The sequence below is a fragment of the Paroedura picta genome, chromosome 2, assembly GCF_049243985.1.
Source record: "Paroedura picta isolate Pp20150507F chromosome 2, Ppicta_v3.0, whole genome shotgun sequence".
Classification (NCBI taxonomy): domain Eukaryota; kingdom Metazoa; phylum Chordata; class Lepidosauria; order Squamata; family Gekkonidae; genus Paroedura; species Paroedura picta.
The window spans coordinates 83089932-83106059 of NC_135370.1; the positions used below are offsets into that span (position 1 = coordinate 83089932).

Sequence of the window (16128 nt, forward strand, 5' to 3'; positions counted from 1 at the left end):
GAGTCAGTAATTTCACTTGCTCTGCTCAGCTGCCATTGTCTGAAAATTGCTAGCTGGACAGCCTATTTCGAATAACATTTGCATATTCACTTTGAGATACACATATCTGTTAGAAACCCTTTTGGCATATCAGGTCTAGATCAATTGTACTGCTTCCTGACTAAACTTGAAGATTGAGAATCAACTGTTCAATCCTAGGGGGTCATCAACTGGACCTCAGAAGCTCTGAAATGTAAGTGAACTCAATTCAATGTTTTAAAAATTTGGTTAAATAAAGTGAGAAATAAAATAGTGCAGTAAATCAGAAGTTTAGCACACCTTTACTCTACATTAAGCTCCTAAAACAAAAGATACAGCATTCTACACTCACACTTTAGCTTTTCACAACAACCAAAGACTTGCTGAGATACAACATCACTGCTGAAATCCTATGGCTGGACTGAGCTTAAGATCTGAATTTCTGAAACAAAAGAATACAAATTAGAAGAATGTGTTGATTTTTATACCCCGCTTTTCATTACCAGAAGGAGTCTCAAAGTGGCTTACAATTGCCTTCTCTCCCTCTCCTCACAATAGACACCCTGTGAGGTAGGTAGGGCTGAGAGAATTATGAAAGAACTGCTCTGTGAGAACAGCTCTTACAAGACTGTGGCTAGCTCAAGGTTACCTAGCTGGCTGCATATAAAGGAGCAGGAAATCAAACCCGGCTCTCCAAATTAGAGGCCACTACTCTTAACCACTACACCAAACTGGCTTCGTTATTCTTGCTTCTTTCCTCTATTTAAGGTAGGATACATCATGCTGAAGAACAGGGTAGAACAATCCTTCTGGCTTAAGCACCAAACTGTATGTGTTATATTTTTAAATACAGGAGACAACAGCTTCATAATAAGGGAAACCAGATTTAGACAATTTTATTGTCATAATTATAGTGATTTAATGGCTAAGTTTAGAAAGGCATGCCAAGCCCAATACTAGACAATTCCCTGTGGGCAATCAGGACGCAGAAACATTTAAACAACTTTAAAATCCATGTTATCAAGGACTTAGTTTATTTTAATTGAATTGGAGTACAGCCTTCATTGTAGCAGGGTTCAATTAAACTATGCAATCTTTATTATATACTTTTCTGAGCATTCTCTTGGAGTAGTCTTTCCAGTTGCACAACTAATGCTCCGCAGTATTACATATATTTCAGGGAGTGAAAACTGACTATAAGTTCCAAATCTGACAGTCTACAATCATATACACAGAAGCCAAGCCTCTGGCAACGAAGCAAGAAATTAGCATCTTTGCTGTCATATTCAGAATGACAACTTATCAGATGCACAGTCAAAAAACTTGTATTTCCCTTCCTGTACTGCCTTACCAATATGTATGTGTCCATTTCTAGGAAGGAAAGACCTATCCCTACATCTGACACTACAAACAATAACAGGATAGTAAACTACTATTCTAAAATGTACCGGCTCGGTGCTCGGTCCGGTACTTTTTAACATATTTACTAATGATCTAGATGAGGCGGTTGAGAGATAACTCATCAAGTTTGCAGATGACACCAAATTGGGAGGACTGGCAAATACTCCGGAAGATAGAGACAGATTTCAATGAGATCTGAACACAATGGAAAAATGGGCAAATGAGAACAAGATGCAATTTAATAAAGATAAGTGTAAAGTTCTACATCTGGGTCAGACAAATTAAAAACATTCCTACTGGATGGGGGGATACGCTTCTAGGTAACACTGTGTGTGACCTTGGTGTACTTGTGGATTGTAAGCTAAACATGAGCAGGTAGTGTGATACAGCGGTAAAAAAAGCGAATGCCATTTTGGGCTGTATCAACAGGGGCATCACATCAAAATCACAAGATGTCATAGTCCCATTGTATATGGCACTGGTCAGACCACACCTAGAGTACTGTGTGCAGTTCTGGAGGCCTCACTTCAAGAAGGACGTAGATAAAATTGAAAGGGTACAGAGGAGAGCGACGAGGATGATCTGGGGCCAAGGGACCAAGCCCTATGAAGATAGGTTGAGGGCCTTGGGAATGTTCAGCTTGGAGAAAAGGAGGTTGAGAGGGGACATGATAGCCCTCTTTAAGTATTTGAAAGGTTGTCACTTGGAGGAGGGCAGGATGCTGTTTCTGCTGGCTGCAGAGGAGAGGACACGCAGTAATGGGTTTAAACTTCAAGTACAACGATATAGGCTAGATATCAGGAAAAAGTTTTTCACAGTCAGAGTAGTTCAGCAGTGGAATAGGCTGCCTAAGGAGGTGGTGAGCTCCCCCTCACTGGAAGTCTTCAAGCAAAGGTTGGATACACACTTTTCTTGGATGCTTTAGGATGCTTAGGGCTAATCCTGTGTTGAGCAGGGGGTTGGACTAGATGGCCTGTATGGCCCCTTCCAACTCTATGATTCTATGATTCTATGAGTTCACTGATTTACCTTTTATATATAGGTTTGAACAGCAGGCATATTTGGGAGGGGGAGGTTTGGGGCTAGTTATTTTCTTTGGTTTTAACTGCTAATATTTAATTATTATTGGCTGCAGAGGAAAGGATGCGCAGTAATGGGTTTAAACTACAAGTACAACGATATAGGCTAGATATCAGGAAAAAATTTTCACAGTCAGAATAGTTCAGCAGTGGAATAGGCTGCCTAAGGAGGTGGTGAGCTCCCCCTCACTGGCAGTCTTCAAGCAAAGGTTGGATACAAGGTATGCTTTTCATTTTTCTGACCCAGATGCAGAACTTTATACTTATCTTTATTAAATTGCATCTTGTTCTCATTTGCCCATTTGCCCATTGTGTTCAGATCTCGTTGAACTCTGTCTCTATCTTCTGGAGTATATGCCAGTCCTCCCAATTTGGTGTCATCTGCAAACTTGATGAGTAGTCCCTCCACCCCCTCATCTAGATCATTAATAAATATGTTAAAAAGTACCGGGCCGAGCCCCGAGCCCTGAGGTACCCCGCTACTCACCTCTTTCCAGTCTGATGAAACACCATTGACAACAACTCTTTGAGTGCGGTTCTCTAACCAATTCCCTATCCACCTAACTATCTGAAAATCCAGATTGCAGTCCTTCAACTTATCCATCAGAACATCATGGGGAACCCTGAGGTACCCCGCTATTCACCTCCCTCTAGTCTGATGAAACACCCTCCGGTCCCGTGTCTGATGCCGACGCTTTCTACTGTCTTGTACCCCGTACAACTATCTTCCCCCTCTGCCCTATCAGTCTGTGGCCTACCTGGACACTCCTCTTCCCTTATTCCTCCCAATTCTACTGGACAACTAAATCAGGATTAATGTGTGACTTTCTTCCCACCATCCTGTTTTAATATATATTAAAGCACACATGCATATATGAGGTACTTTCATTGCCTATAGCTGTATAAGTACAAGCATGCTTGCCATATATTTGGAAAGATGCAAAGTAATGCCCTCATTTAAACTCAAGGTCTGCAGCTCATAAATATTCAAGAAGAGATTTGTATATTTAATCCATGTAATTAATGTCTTGAGATCACACCTGTAGCAAGAAAACTGACTTTATTTATCCATTTAAGAGACAACTTTAAGGGTCTACATTCAGGGAAACCAAATACCTTGTGCAACTTAAACACTAGCCAACAGCCCTCCACACAGTAACTCATCCACATGAGAATCTCTATAAGGTTTCCTTTCACTCACTCCTGAGCCACAGAGAATATTTAGATGAGTTGTATTTGTCTGATTTAGAATCATCTGGTAACTGGTATACACTAATCACACACATATACCGCCAATGGATTTTAAAAAATCTAGCGTGGTCTAAACTAAATAGCTATGAGAGAGACATACATACTAAAAGCTAAAATTTTTACAAATCTCAAGACTGACAATAGGCAATTATATGGCACACTGCATGTGGCCCATGGGCTCTTGAGAAAAGTGAGAATGTCAGATTCTAGCAGTGTTTGATAACATTTCCTCTCTATACTCTCCCTATCTTTAAACCGTCCCGTGGGGTGCCGCAGACTAAATAACTGAGTAAGGCTGTCGGGGAGGAGTTAGGGCGGGCCCTGTCTGGGATAAAAACTCGGAGGGGCTAATCAGGAGCTGCTTCGCGGCTCCTGATTGGCCCCTCCGAGTGTCCATCCAGGGCCAGTAGCCAATGGGGAGCTCCCCATTGGCTGCTTTGCCCGGCCGCCGACTCAGTGCAGTCTGGCAGACCGCGCCGACAGTCCTCCAGCCGGCCTGCTCCTCCTCCTGCTTCTTCCGGCCGCTTCAACGGCCGGGAGAAGACACAGCCATCAACCCCGGTGAGTTGGGGCCCACTCCACCTTCTCCTGGCCACGGGAGCAGCCTCCGCTCGGCCTCCCCTCGGAACGTGGCCCTGCCGCCGCCTCCCCCCGTTGTCCCTGCCTTGGCCACCACGAAACCCCGCCGCTCGCTGCCTCCTCCTCGCCGCTCAGAGCCGCCCGCAGCTCTTCAGCCCGCCTGTTCTTGCGGCTCCCCGGCAGGCCGCGCAGCGTCCTCACTGGCATCGCGCCCTCCGGACTGGAACAGCCAGCCGCGCCCGTTGTTAGTTGCCGTCTCTTCCGGGGAGGGGAAAGTGAGTGGCTGACTGTGACGAGGCCAAGAGAACCGCTGCACGTGGTCCGGCCTCGGGTCAGGGCCTTCCCAGTTTCTACCGGCTGCAGGAGCTGCCTCACCACGTCGTAGATCCCAGCTATACTTGCCTTTCCAACTGCAGCCTGGGTGAAAATTCATGTCTGACTCTTGGGGTGATACCCTCTAGCGTTTTCATGGCAGACTCAATTCGGGGTGGTTTGCCAGTGCCTTCCCCAGTCATTACCGTTTAACCCCCAGCAAGCTGGGTACTCATTTTACCGACCTCGGAAGGATGGAAGGCTGAGTCAACCTTGAGCCGGCTGCTGGGATTGAACTCCCAACCTCATGGGCAGAGCTTTCAGACTGCATTTCTGCTGCCTTACCACTCTGCACCACAAGAGGCTCTTTATTGTATCTTTACTGACCTTTATATGGCAAGATCAGAAACCTGAACAATAGACTAAAAAGCAAGCTGGTGTACTAATAATGAATACCAATGGCAAACACAACACTTTCAATACCAATGGCAACTGTAGACTTCTAAATAATCCAAATATTTGCCTAGGATGAAATGTATCTATTGCTGAGATAAATGTTTCATCACAAATTAACTTTTTTCTAAAGTTACCGTGACTAGACAATGGTGTTGCCATCCAAAACCTTGCTATGTGTAACTAGAATTAGTGTTTGCTACATCTTACATTTAAGTGCCGCTTCTCAAATGGTCTGCAAATGGGCGCCACTGGCACCAAAATATGTAACGCTGTCTGTTTTCTTAATCTGTAGCGCATTTTACTCTTTTCAACACATACTTCTGTTTTTCTGTTCCATATGTTTTACAATTAAAGCCGACTAGGTTACAAGAACAACACTTCATTACATTTAAACTTATTACCTTGGCTGCATGTCAGGAGAATGAAGACCACAAAATAGCTTGGGTCTGTCTAATGACATTCAGATGGAGCATTAACCAAGCCAGGCGCAAAGGATGACAATCAGTTTTTGTCAAATTTGTTCCTCCCTCCTTTTTTGCACTCCACATCTTTACACCAGCAGTGCGCAAAAAAAGAGAAAGAAGCTAAACGTGAACAGTGATCTTTGATAGCACTCAAAAAAACTATGCACCAATTTAGAGACAAGCCTTACAAAATTTCTCCTTAAGGCTAGTTTAAGCTCCTCTACCAATACCACAGCAAGGAAAACATGTTAATCCCCTTGTTACCAAGCAAGTTCCATATGGCATTCCAAGTACAGGGAAATGTCACATGGAAATGGAGAGGGAAATGCATTATGCAGCGGTCGTGGGAGCAGAATATTCCTTTAAGAGCAATCTTTCTTTGGCCTCTGCAAGCAACAACAACATGATGTACTCCTTTTTCCTCTTCAAAACGGCATTAATGGAATAGAGGTTACACATATTTTCAGATAAAATCCAGGAAACATCTTTTATCTCATAGCACTTCACAAATATATTTACGAACTGCAGAAATGTACAATAGTAATTTGCATAATAGTGCAAGGAAATCTTTCACACTGGCTTCACAGTAAGTAATTAACGTTTTGATATCTAAACTTCAAAATACAAACCAGAAACCTGGACAGCAGTATATTCAAACTCAAAACAAGCTACCAAAGTTTTGAGATTATGACCAAATATAGCAATTAATATTGCTGGAGGAAAATAATGAAATGCTTAGGCAACTGCTTAAACTAGTTTTCTGTGCAGCTAGACTTCCATTATAAAGCTGCCTTTGCCCTTCGTTAAACCTTTTTAAGACTTCAGAACAAGGGTCATTTGATATGGAGGAGGGCAGGGCAGAGAGCAGGGCTGCAAAGCCTTGCCTTCTGTCTGTATTTATCCAATGGCTGCCACTGCCTCATACTCATACTCTCCATCTTTCTAAAACATGGCTATTACTAAGTGGAACTTGGTAATGGGGAAAATTACAATAACTTAAACACTATCAATTTAAATCAGACTAATTGTAGCACTGCTGCTTAATGGTTCTCATCTAAAGAATTACAACTTTATGTAATTAGGGGGGAAAGCAGCAAATAAGCAAGGATTGTTTAAATGTGTTCCTATATCCATTTTTAAATCAACCTATGTACTTCAACAATTATGTTGGTATTTCAATATTCATTTATATTTAATGTATTCTGTATATTAAAGTTCAATGTCTTGTTTGCAAGAGCATTAAAAATAAAGAGCATTAACTTAATATTTAAAAGTACAGACATTTCCGTTTTTATCAAGTTCTCACAGAACACTTTGAGAAATAATTAATACCATATGAAGACAGTTTTAAAAGAATAAAATACCCAGAAAATAATCACAAAATGTGTGAACATAGTAGCAGTAGCCATAAAGAACAGGAGACTGCCTGGGGGGGGGGGGGGGCATGTGGCTACTGTAGACAAGATGAAAGTTCTGCTCAACTGAAGGGAAATTCTGTAGCTATGAATGGATGACAGACAACACTTGCAAAGCAAGTAATGGACAAAGTCACCAGAGACAAAGCAAGATGAAAACTGACAAAGAATTCAATGTCTTCAATAGTTCACAACAGGCTCCCAAGGGAAAGTCAGAAAGGGAAAAGGCAGCAGGACTACCTATAGGAACTGCTGAAGCAAAAAGGCAGCAGGGGGCCGCGTTAGGTGAAGGAAGTCTTACAATATTTTACAATAAAAGGTGACAAGCAAAACATATGGACCTTCACACTGGAATCAGCATGCGGTTGAACAATGATTGCAATCATAAAAACCAATTATGAAAAAAAGTAGTATTGATTAAAACCAATACAACCCTTTATAACATTTCCATCTGCCAATATTCAATGAGGAGGAATCAAATTAAAATAAGTCCAAGGCAATTTAAAGCCACCTATTTCTTATGGTCCAGTAAAATTTGGGTTTTTGCCATTGTTTCTTCCTACGCATTGCAATGTGGCTGTTTCTGTATTAATTATTCCTAATAAAAGTAATTCCTTCGAGGCTTCTGAATACGCTAGTTTTTGAGAAGGCTGTAAATGACTATAAGTTGTTGACTATGAACAACAATGACACAACCATGAAAAATTGGGATGCAGATACACACAAACTATTTCTCAATACTCTGAATATACAGATGACAGTAAAAGAAAGAAGAAAATTTCTAGTCAGAAATAGTGATGGAAATGTTTTTGAAAAATGCTTGCTCAGGCAGATGATTTACACTCATGGCTTTCTATCAAAGCCAATGGAACAGCACTGGTCAATGAGCAACACCCTCCCCCACCTTTCGGTTTCTCTATGAAAAAAACTAAGAGAAGAGGAAAAAATGTGACAGGCCATTTGCATAACTGCACAGCACAGGGGATTTCTGAGCATTCATAATGAACAAATCAACCAAACAAATTGCTTAAAGAACTGCAACAGTAAGCTATTGGAGTTCTTATGTCGGCAACTTCAGAAGTCCATTGGGATAATTGAATCTTTTATTATAATTATTATTATAAAAAAATCAATCACAATTCTTGTCCTGTCTCTCAAAACCTGAAAAAACCTGTGTGCCACTAATTTAGCCTTCTTACTAAAGAATGAATACAAGATAAAAAGGAGCCGACAGTTGGAACACAGCCAGAAGAAAGCTTTCAGGAGCAAAATGGAAAGAGAACTAGTTTGTTCTGCATTCAGAATTTTCATGGAACTGAAGAAATGGCATATCTGGCCACAGGTCTAAGAATACACATTTATTAGAAAACGAATGCTCCTGTTAATAATAAATTTGAGATTAATGCCTTCTAGCCAGAGGTGCAAAGACCATTCCTGAGCAATTCAATTGCCACATGGAAAGAACAAAGTTCTCTTTTAAAAGTCACCCTTTACTGGGAAGGATGCTTCATTGCAAAGAGCAGGGAAACAGACAGCTCCTGGCTTTCTATTTATAGTCATTCAGGCAGTGAATAGTTTCATTCCAAATGCCACAAGGCATACATGCTACCTTTTATTCCAGGAGACTGATTTGTGTTTCATTTCATAAAGTCCAGGGCTATGAACACAAAAGGAATTTTTAAAGGCACAACAGAAATTTGGAGGAAAAAATGCTTTAAAAAAGTTAAAACTAGACTCATACCTACCAGAATGAAATGGGGAGAAGCTTAAAACTTCCCTATGGCATTCTTAAGGAATACATGTGTTTTTGCTCATTAACAGCAAAAACTAGTGCTCTGCAATTTAAACAAATCTGAGGAGGGGGGAGAAGCAAAAGGAGGAAGGGAAAGATGCAAGCATTTCAATTAACTGGCTTTGAAGGACCCTTCTGAATGAGAAAGACAGAACACACTTGTCAAATGCAAGTTCAAGTGAAAGCCACTTCTGCCAATGAAGTGCGCAGATGGCTGTGGGGGTTCTGCTGAACCTTAGCTGGGCCCCCATTATGTCTTTATTGCCCACAAAAAAGGCAAGGGTCACCCACAGTTTAGAATAAGTTAGCTTCCTTTCCCACAGGATGACTCTAGTCAATCAAAGTTGGGAGGGAAGTTTTCCCTTTTGAGTGACTGCTGTCTCATCAGGGCAAGGAACGCTTATAAGAAGCTGAATACACATTAAAGAATTCCCACCACTGCAGACATCAGTTCAACTTCAACTGGCCCAAGTGTTTCCATGAGAAGAAATGCAGAGAGATGCTGGCTGCTGACAGAGCCTTACTAGCCAACATAGCAAAAACTTCCACCTCTGTGAGGAACAACTGAAAACTGTACATGCACATCTAGAATTTAAAGAGTGAAGAAATTCAGACTTTACTACATATAAGAGGGCAGATATTTTAACCCCATCCAGACATAAAGCAAATCCATGGTTTAGTAAAACTAATCCTAACTTTACTCTCTGCTCGCAAAAACTTAGCAAGTCAGGAGATAGCACAGCCCAATAGCTACAGGCACAGTCCATCAGCCCAAGCTGATGACTTCTTGTAAATGTGTAGCCAGGAACAGTGGTTTTCCCATGAGCCATTTCTTTCTTTCTTTCTTTCTTTCTTTCTTTCTTTCTTTCTTTCTTTCTTTCTTTCTTTCTTTCTTTCTTTCTTTCTTTCTTTCTTTCTTTCTTTCTTTCTTTCTTTCTTTCTTTCTTTCTTTCTTTCTTTCTTTCTTTCTTTCAGGGACTTGAATATGTCCATTTCCATTTCCACATGTCAACTGCCACAGGTACAATTCAAACCTTGGGGGGAAATGGAACCTATGGACCATGTATACCTGCATAGGCACTGTATATAAAACTCAGCTATTGACATGGATCCACTGTAGTATTTCCACACCTGGAAGGATTTTCAACAAAGCATGGCTTTCTGGCTTCCCTCTCCAGCTACAGACCCCAAAAGTTTCTATTGAACACATGGCAACATAAGAGGGGAGGTACATTCAGGGCTCCAACAAAAAAGGAAGGGAGAAAGTCGTGTTCCATAGATGGAACTCTTTCCAGTCACAGAAACTCTGTGATGGATTCAATCCAATGTGCAAAGGTTAGAATTCAGTTTACACATATCCAAGATGAATGCCTAGGCAGAACTTTAGAGCAGGGATAGTCAATCTGTGGTCCTCCAGATGTTCATGGACTCGGGGCTCATGGAAATTGTTGTCCATGGACATCTGGAGGACCACAGGTTGACTACTCCTGCTTTAGAGGGCACAGTGTAAAGGCAAAGGAATTGAAAACCTGGAAAAGAAAATCCTAAATTAACTGAATTTGTTAATGAATGGCACTCCTTTATTGATAAATGAAAGGTTAATGAGAATAAGTGCTAGAAGACCAAGTAATGTGAATCACATTATTATTTGATCTATTTGACATTCCAGTTTAGAAAAGAACTTTCCCCATTACCCCTTATATTCTAGATAGAATAAGATGAAGAGAACAGTTGCTTGCCTACAACCAGCTAATAAGCTTGTAGCTGAAATGAAACTTGAATCAGGAACTTGTTGGTTCGCAGGCCACATTCTTAAACCATTATAAAGGTAAAGGTAAAGGTATCCCCTGTGCAAGCACCGAGTCATGTCTGACCCTTGGGGTGACGCCCTCTAGCGTTTTCATGGCAGACTCAATACGGGGTGGTTTGCCAGTGCCTTCCCCAGTCATGACCGTTTACCCCCCAGCAAGCTGGGTACTCAGCTAAACCATTATAGCAGCTCTTAAAATTACAAGGCTTGAAAATGGAGCAATAACTCCCAGAAGGCACATACATGTCTCAGCTTTCCTTGATTGTTTCTTTTATTACGGGATTTATATTCTGGCCTGTCTGGAAATATCAGCTTTCTTACCCCACCACTGTGGTATATACTACCCTTGTTTCTCCATACTATTTTTATTCTTGACTTTTGATCTTGCTCACCTAGCAGAGCATATTTCTTTTGGATATAGACTACTAATACATTCCAATCATACCTGGAAAAATTTAAATGGCAGTATCAGTGGTAGTTCAATACAGTTTATTTCCATTCTATTCTATAACCGAGAAACACTAAGATATCCAACTGTATCTAAACTTACTGGACAATTGCTTTGTCTTAAAGTTTGCTTTAATAAGCAGCTTTATGTTGCTAAATGTACAAAAGCATTTATTCCATGAACACTAGTCAGGAGGTGTACTCTGATGTTAAATACCCAAAATAAGTTTTGACTAGAAATAACGCTACAAGAAAATAGGACTTGCGGTAAATAAAGCTTCAACATTTTAGTATGACAAATCTGCAGGATATCACATTGGAACATATAGTAAGCATGAAGTAGGCGGGGAAAATTCAGATATAGATACAGTTTCAGGTCCAAATTCCCAATCCCACACCCACTCCCAAGTTCAGTATTTCCACAGTAGGGAAGCAACTCTGCCATATGCAAGCAGAGCCACCTACACAAACAAAATGTTGAAGGATCCATGTCTATGTTTATAGCTCCTTTTTAAAGCACAAAACAGCCACAATTTATAAAGTGAATAATTAGCAGCATTCTATTTGAAGTAATCTGAGGGCACTTTCAATGTACTTTGCAACTGGATTTTACTGTTGAAAATGGTTACTGGAGTGAATTGAAACTGCATTATTTTGAATGTGTGAAAGTTCCCTGAGTTTAAGACTTGTAGCAAACTATACTGTTGCAGCCCACAGTGGCCCTTTAGTTGTTCCCTGAAGTCAGTCAGCTCAGTCCTGCTATGATCAATGCCTATTTCTCTTTTGACTGTGGGAAGGCAATTGCCTCACTTCTGACACAGCCTGCTCAACAAGGGTCAAGGGTCAGATTCCAATTATTCAGGAATAGTCTCCTGCCCATTTTTTTCAAACAAAAAGTTCATTCTGGAGTATAAGAATGTACAATTAATTTTAAGTATAAAAAGCAACTTGTCTAATAATTTAAACACATTCTGAACTATAAATACATTACATAAGTACAACTGCAAATTGCTTATAGTTCCAAAACTAAACTACAAAACTTTGTTTCAGTAAATTTTTTAAAATTTGTAGCCTATGAACTTTAGAATATCAAAACAAAGGAAGGCTTTCTCATTCACTCTTCTTGCAAATACTTTGGTTCCCTGTTTCTTGCTTTGTGGCAAGGCAATTTAGTTTGGGTACTGAAGAGAAAAAAGGGTTACACTAATTTGCCCTATGACTATTATTTTGATCCAAATGTTGGTTGCCTTTTATATATTTACCAGCTTTTAGAATTTAATACAATTTTAACAACCAGCCAAGTTAGACACAAAGCAATATATTGACGCTTTAATTAATAGGTGCTAAAAATGAATTCCCAAAATTTTAATTAGCCTACTTATGTTTAGGAATTATGTAAAAGTCATTACCAGCAAAGAAAGGAAAAAAGATCCTGCCATCTGTATCAAAAGAAATCCACCATGTTTTGAGCTAAAATGTCATTTTAAATATTGCTGAAAACATGGCAAAAAAGGTACCTGAAAAACTGATTTCTACAGAGAGGTTAATAGTTTGAAAACTTTTTTTGATACTATATGTACCAGGAAAGGCAACTCCTCTTTTGAATTTATATATCCATTAATTCAATCTAGTCAGAGAGCAAAACTAGGGACACTAAAATGATAAGAAATATCAATTGAACTTTGCAAGATTTCCAGATGGAGGGAAGCTTGTACAGCTTGACACTAATGACCTGTGTCATGCTTCACAGAAACTTTTTAGCATTGTACAATAGTTCAGAAACACTCTGGGTACAAAGACTGAATCCTTCAGAAAAATAAGCTACAAAGCATTTGAAATTACAGCTAAAAAGTTAGGAACAGAACCAAATAGTATAGTGCATTCTATTTGATTCTATTTATTCAAAAGTTATTTAAAGTGGAATCCTGTCCAATAGTAAGAAAAAAGCTCAAACATTTTAATTATATAGTTACAATGGCACTAAACAATTGCTGAAGAGATAATACCAACAAACCACAAAATTGGTTTTTAAAGAGAATTAGAAACATCTACACGTGGATGCCAGTGGCTCTTTGCTTTACTCTCTGCTGGAAACTTGTAATCCGTATTAATCTACTGTTTGTTCCTGGAAAGTACTTCTTTGCGATGAAGTCCCTAAATTTGCTTTGAATTCATTTTTGCTGTTTATTTTGTGGCAGCTGAATTTGTTGAGTCAGATATATTATTTCCACAGACACTATGTGAAATCTGCCGTATTCCTCATCCCCCTCCCCCCTCCCCCCTCACCCTTTGCACATGCTGCCAAACTAACTTAGCAAAAAAGTTTTAAAAGCTGGGAACAATGTTACCACAGGGTGCCAAATTTGCAGTGAAAGCCCCAAAGGCTGTTGTCACGCAAAGTTTGACAAGGCTTGCCAAATGGTTTCTTCAGGATATAAACTACTAGTGAAGTGACTGGGCCCTTTGTATTTACAGCTGAATGCTGCAGATGGGAAGGTCTCTGCCAGGAAAGAGTAACTGCTGTTTTCACCATGTGAAGTTTTACACACATAAATAAGGAACTCTCTCTTACTCCTAGGTATATGGAAATACTATGCTGCTTTGGAAGTGTTTCTACCCCAAAAGTGGAGAAGGGAAAAAATATCCCTTCTCTAAAATATAGAAACTAGCCAACTATACAATACACAACTAATTTAATGGGGATTTTGTGATATTGTTACCCGCCACGAGCCACAAGGGAGTGGCGGGATATAAATATAAATATAAATATAAATATAAATATAAATGTAAATGTAAATGTAAATGTAAAGGTAAAGGTAAAGGTAAAGGTAAAAGGGGTATCCCCTGTGCAAGCACCGAGTCATGTCTGACCCTTGGGGTGACGCCCTCTAGCGTTTTCTTGGCAGACTCAATACGGGGTGGTTTGCCAGTGCCTTCCCCAGTCATTACCGTTTACCCCCCAGCAAGCTGGGTACTCATTTTACCGACCTCGGAAGGATATAAATATAAATATAAATAATATAAATATAAATATAAATATAAATATAAATATAAATATAAATATAAATATAAATATAAATATAAATATAAATATAAATATAAATATAAATATAAATATAAATATAAATATAAATATAAATATAAATATAAATATAAATATAAATATAAATATAAATATAAATATAAATATAAATATAAATATAAATATAAATATAAATATAAATATAAATATAAATATAAATATAAATATAAATATAAATATAAATATAAATATAAATATAAATATAAATATAAATATAAATATAAATATAATAATTCCAGTTAAGAATTCTACACAATGTACTGTTCGTTTTCAAGTTTTAAAAATGCTGTGAGAAAGTGTAGGGGCCACAAGGTGTTGTGATATTCAATAAAATTAAAAAGCTATCAACCAAGCATCCTTGGCTGTAAATCTACTGAAAATTCCTGTTCTTACGGCAAGCCAAAAGCATACCTTACCCCCCCACCCCCATGTTGATGTAACGCAATTTGAACTTTGTCTAATATCCCAAATACTAAGATACAATAGAAGTTCTATGAAAATACAGAAGTCTAAAGTAAATGTCCCTACCTTTTCTTCTTAGAGTGTATTTAGAGTACATTTTATATGTATCCACAAATATTCTAACCAAAATATGTAATTTCAAGTGCATTTTGTGACCTTTAAGAGATAAACCTGCTTCTATTAACTGGTATCGAAATCACTTTTTCAGTCTGTTTGCAGACTCTGAGACGGATAAGTGAATAATATCACTAATGCTGTCTAGTGGAGTGAACAAATGGCATGGATAATACATATCTTCAAAATGCATATATATGTATTTGCTAATTTATTGGTAAGAGACTCTCAGGGACTGCAATACACTGGCTATTTCAGGCTTTCAGGGAACAAAACTACAGATTCAAAAGGGTAGCCGTGTTGGTCTGAAGTAGCATAATAAAATCAGAGTCCAGTAACACCTTTAAGACCCACGAAGATTTATTCAGGGCGTGAGCCTTCGAGTGCAAGCATTCTTTGTCAGACTATGATCTCCTTACATCAGTGGTCCACAACCACCGCGCCATGGCCTGGTGCTGGGCCGCAAAGGCCTCGGCACCAGGCCCTGGCTCCCTCTCCCCACCCCCCCCCCAGTGAAAAATTCACCCGGCAAGCTTCTTTCTGTGAGAGGTGGGGAGAGAGGGAAGTGCGGCCGCTAGTGGTGCATACGCACATGCGCGGCAGTTTTGCCAAAGCGGCTGATTAGCTTGCGGCCCGGCAAGCTTCTTTCTGCGGGAGGGGGGGAGAGGGAAGTGCGGCCGCCGGTGGTGCAAACGCGCATGTGCGGCAGGTCCGCGCATATGTGGCAGTTTCGTGCATGCATGTTTGCGGCCCCACCAGGAGCGCAAATTCACATGCGCAGCAGATTCTCGCATGAGCGAAACTGCCGCAAATGCGCATTTGCGGCCCCACCAGGTGCAAACGAGCATGTGCGGACTTGCCTTGCATGCATGTTTGTGCAGGGGCTGCCGGATCGCCTCCCCCCCACCATTCCACAACCCCAAAAAGGTTGTGGACCACTGCCTTACATGACAGGGAATATATTGCAAAAATCAATTCTGTTATATCAGTAGACTGTCACAACCAAATACAGCCAACGATAATCCTTTATCAATACAGTCAATCAATCCTCTTAATTCAATGCAGTTTACAAAAACACAAGGAGAGGGTCTGATGTAACAGAATTGATTTTTGCTATATATTCCCTGTCATGTAAGGAGATCATAGTCTGAGGAAGAGTGCTTGCACTTCAAAGCTCATGCCCTGAATAAATCTTTGTTGGTCTTAAAGGTGCTACTGGACTCTGATTTTATTAGGGAACCAAGCTGTCCAGTTATTTATAAAACATGTGTAATCTCCCCTTTACCATTTACAAGGCATCCTGCTTCAACCAAAGACCACTTGTTTGTTTTTTAAACAAAAGGAAACTACACAACAGAATTCTGAAAGAATTTAAACTTGCTTCATAAAAATGCCCACTAAATGAAGACATTAACACATATTCTTCCCTGTGAGAAAGTTATTGGT

General features: G+C 39.7%; 1 protein-coding gene across 2 annotated transcripts in view; it reads right to left on the bottom strand.

The window, feature by feature from the left end:
• The window catches only part of LRP5 (LDL receptor related protein 5), a 173816-nt gene that overhangs the window by 61455 nt on the left and 96233 nt on the right, over nt 1-16128 (bottom strand). The gene's annotated exons all lie outside the window — the stretch shown is intronic.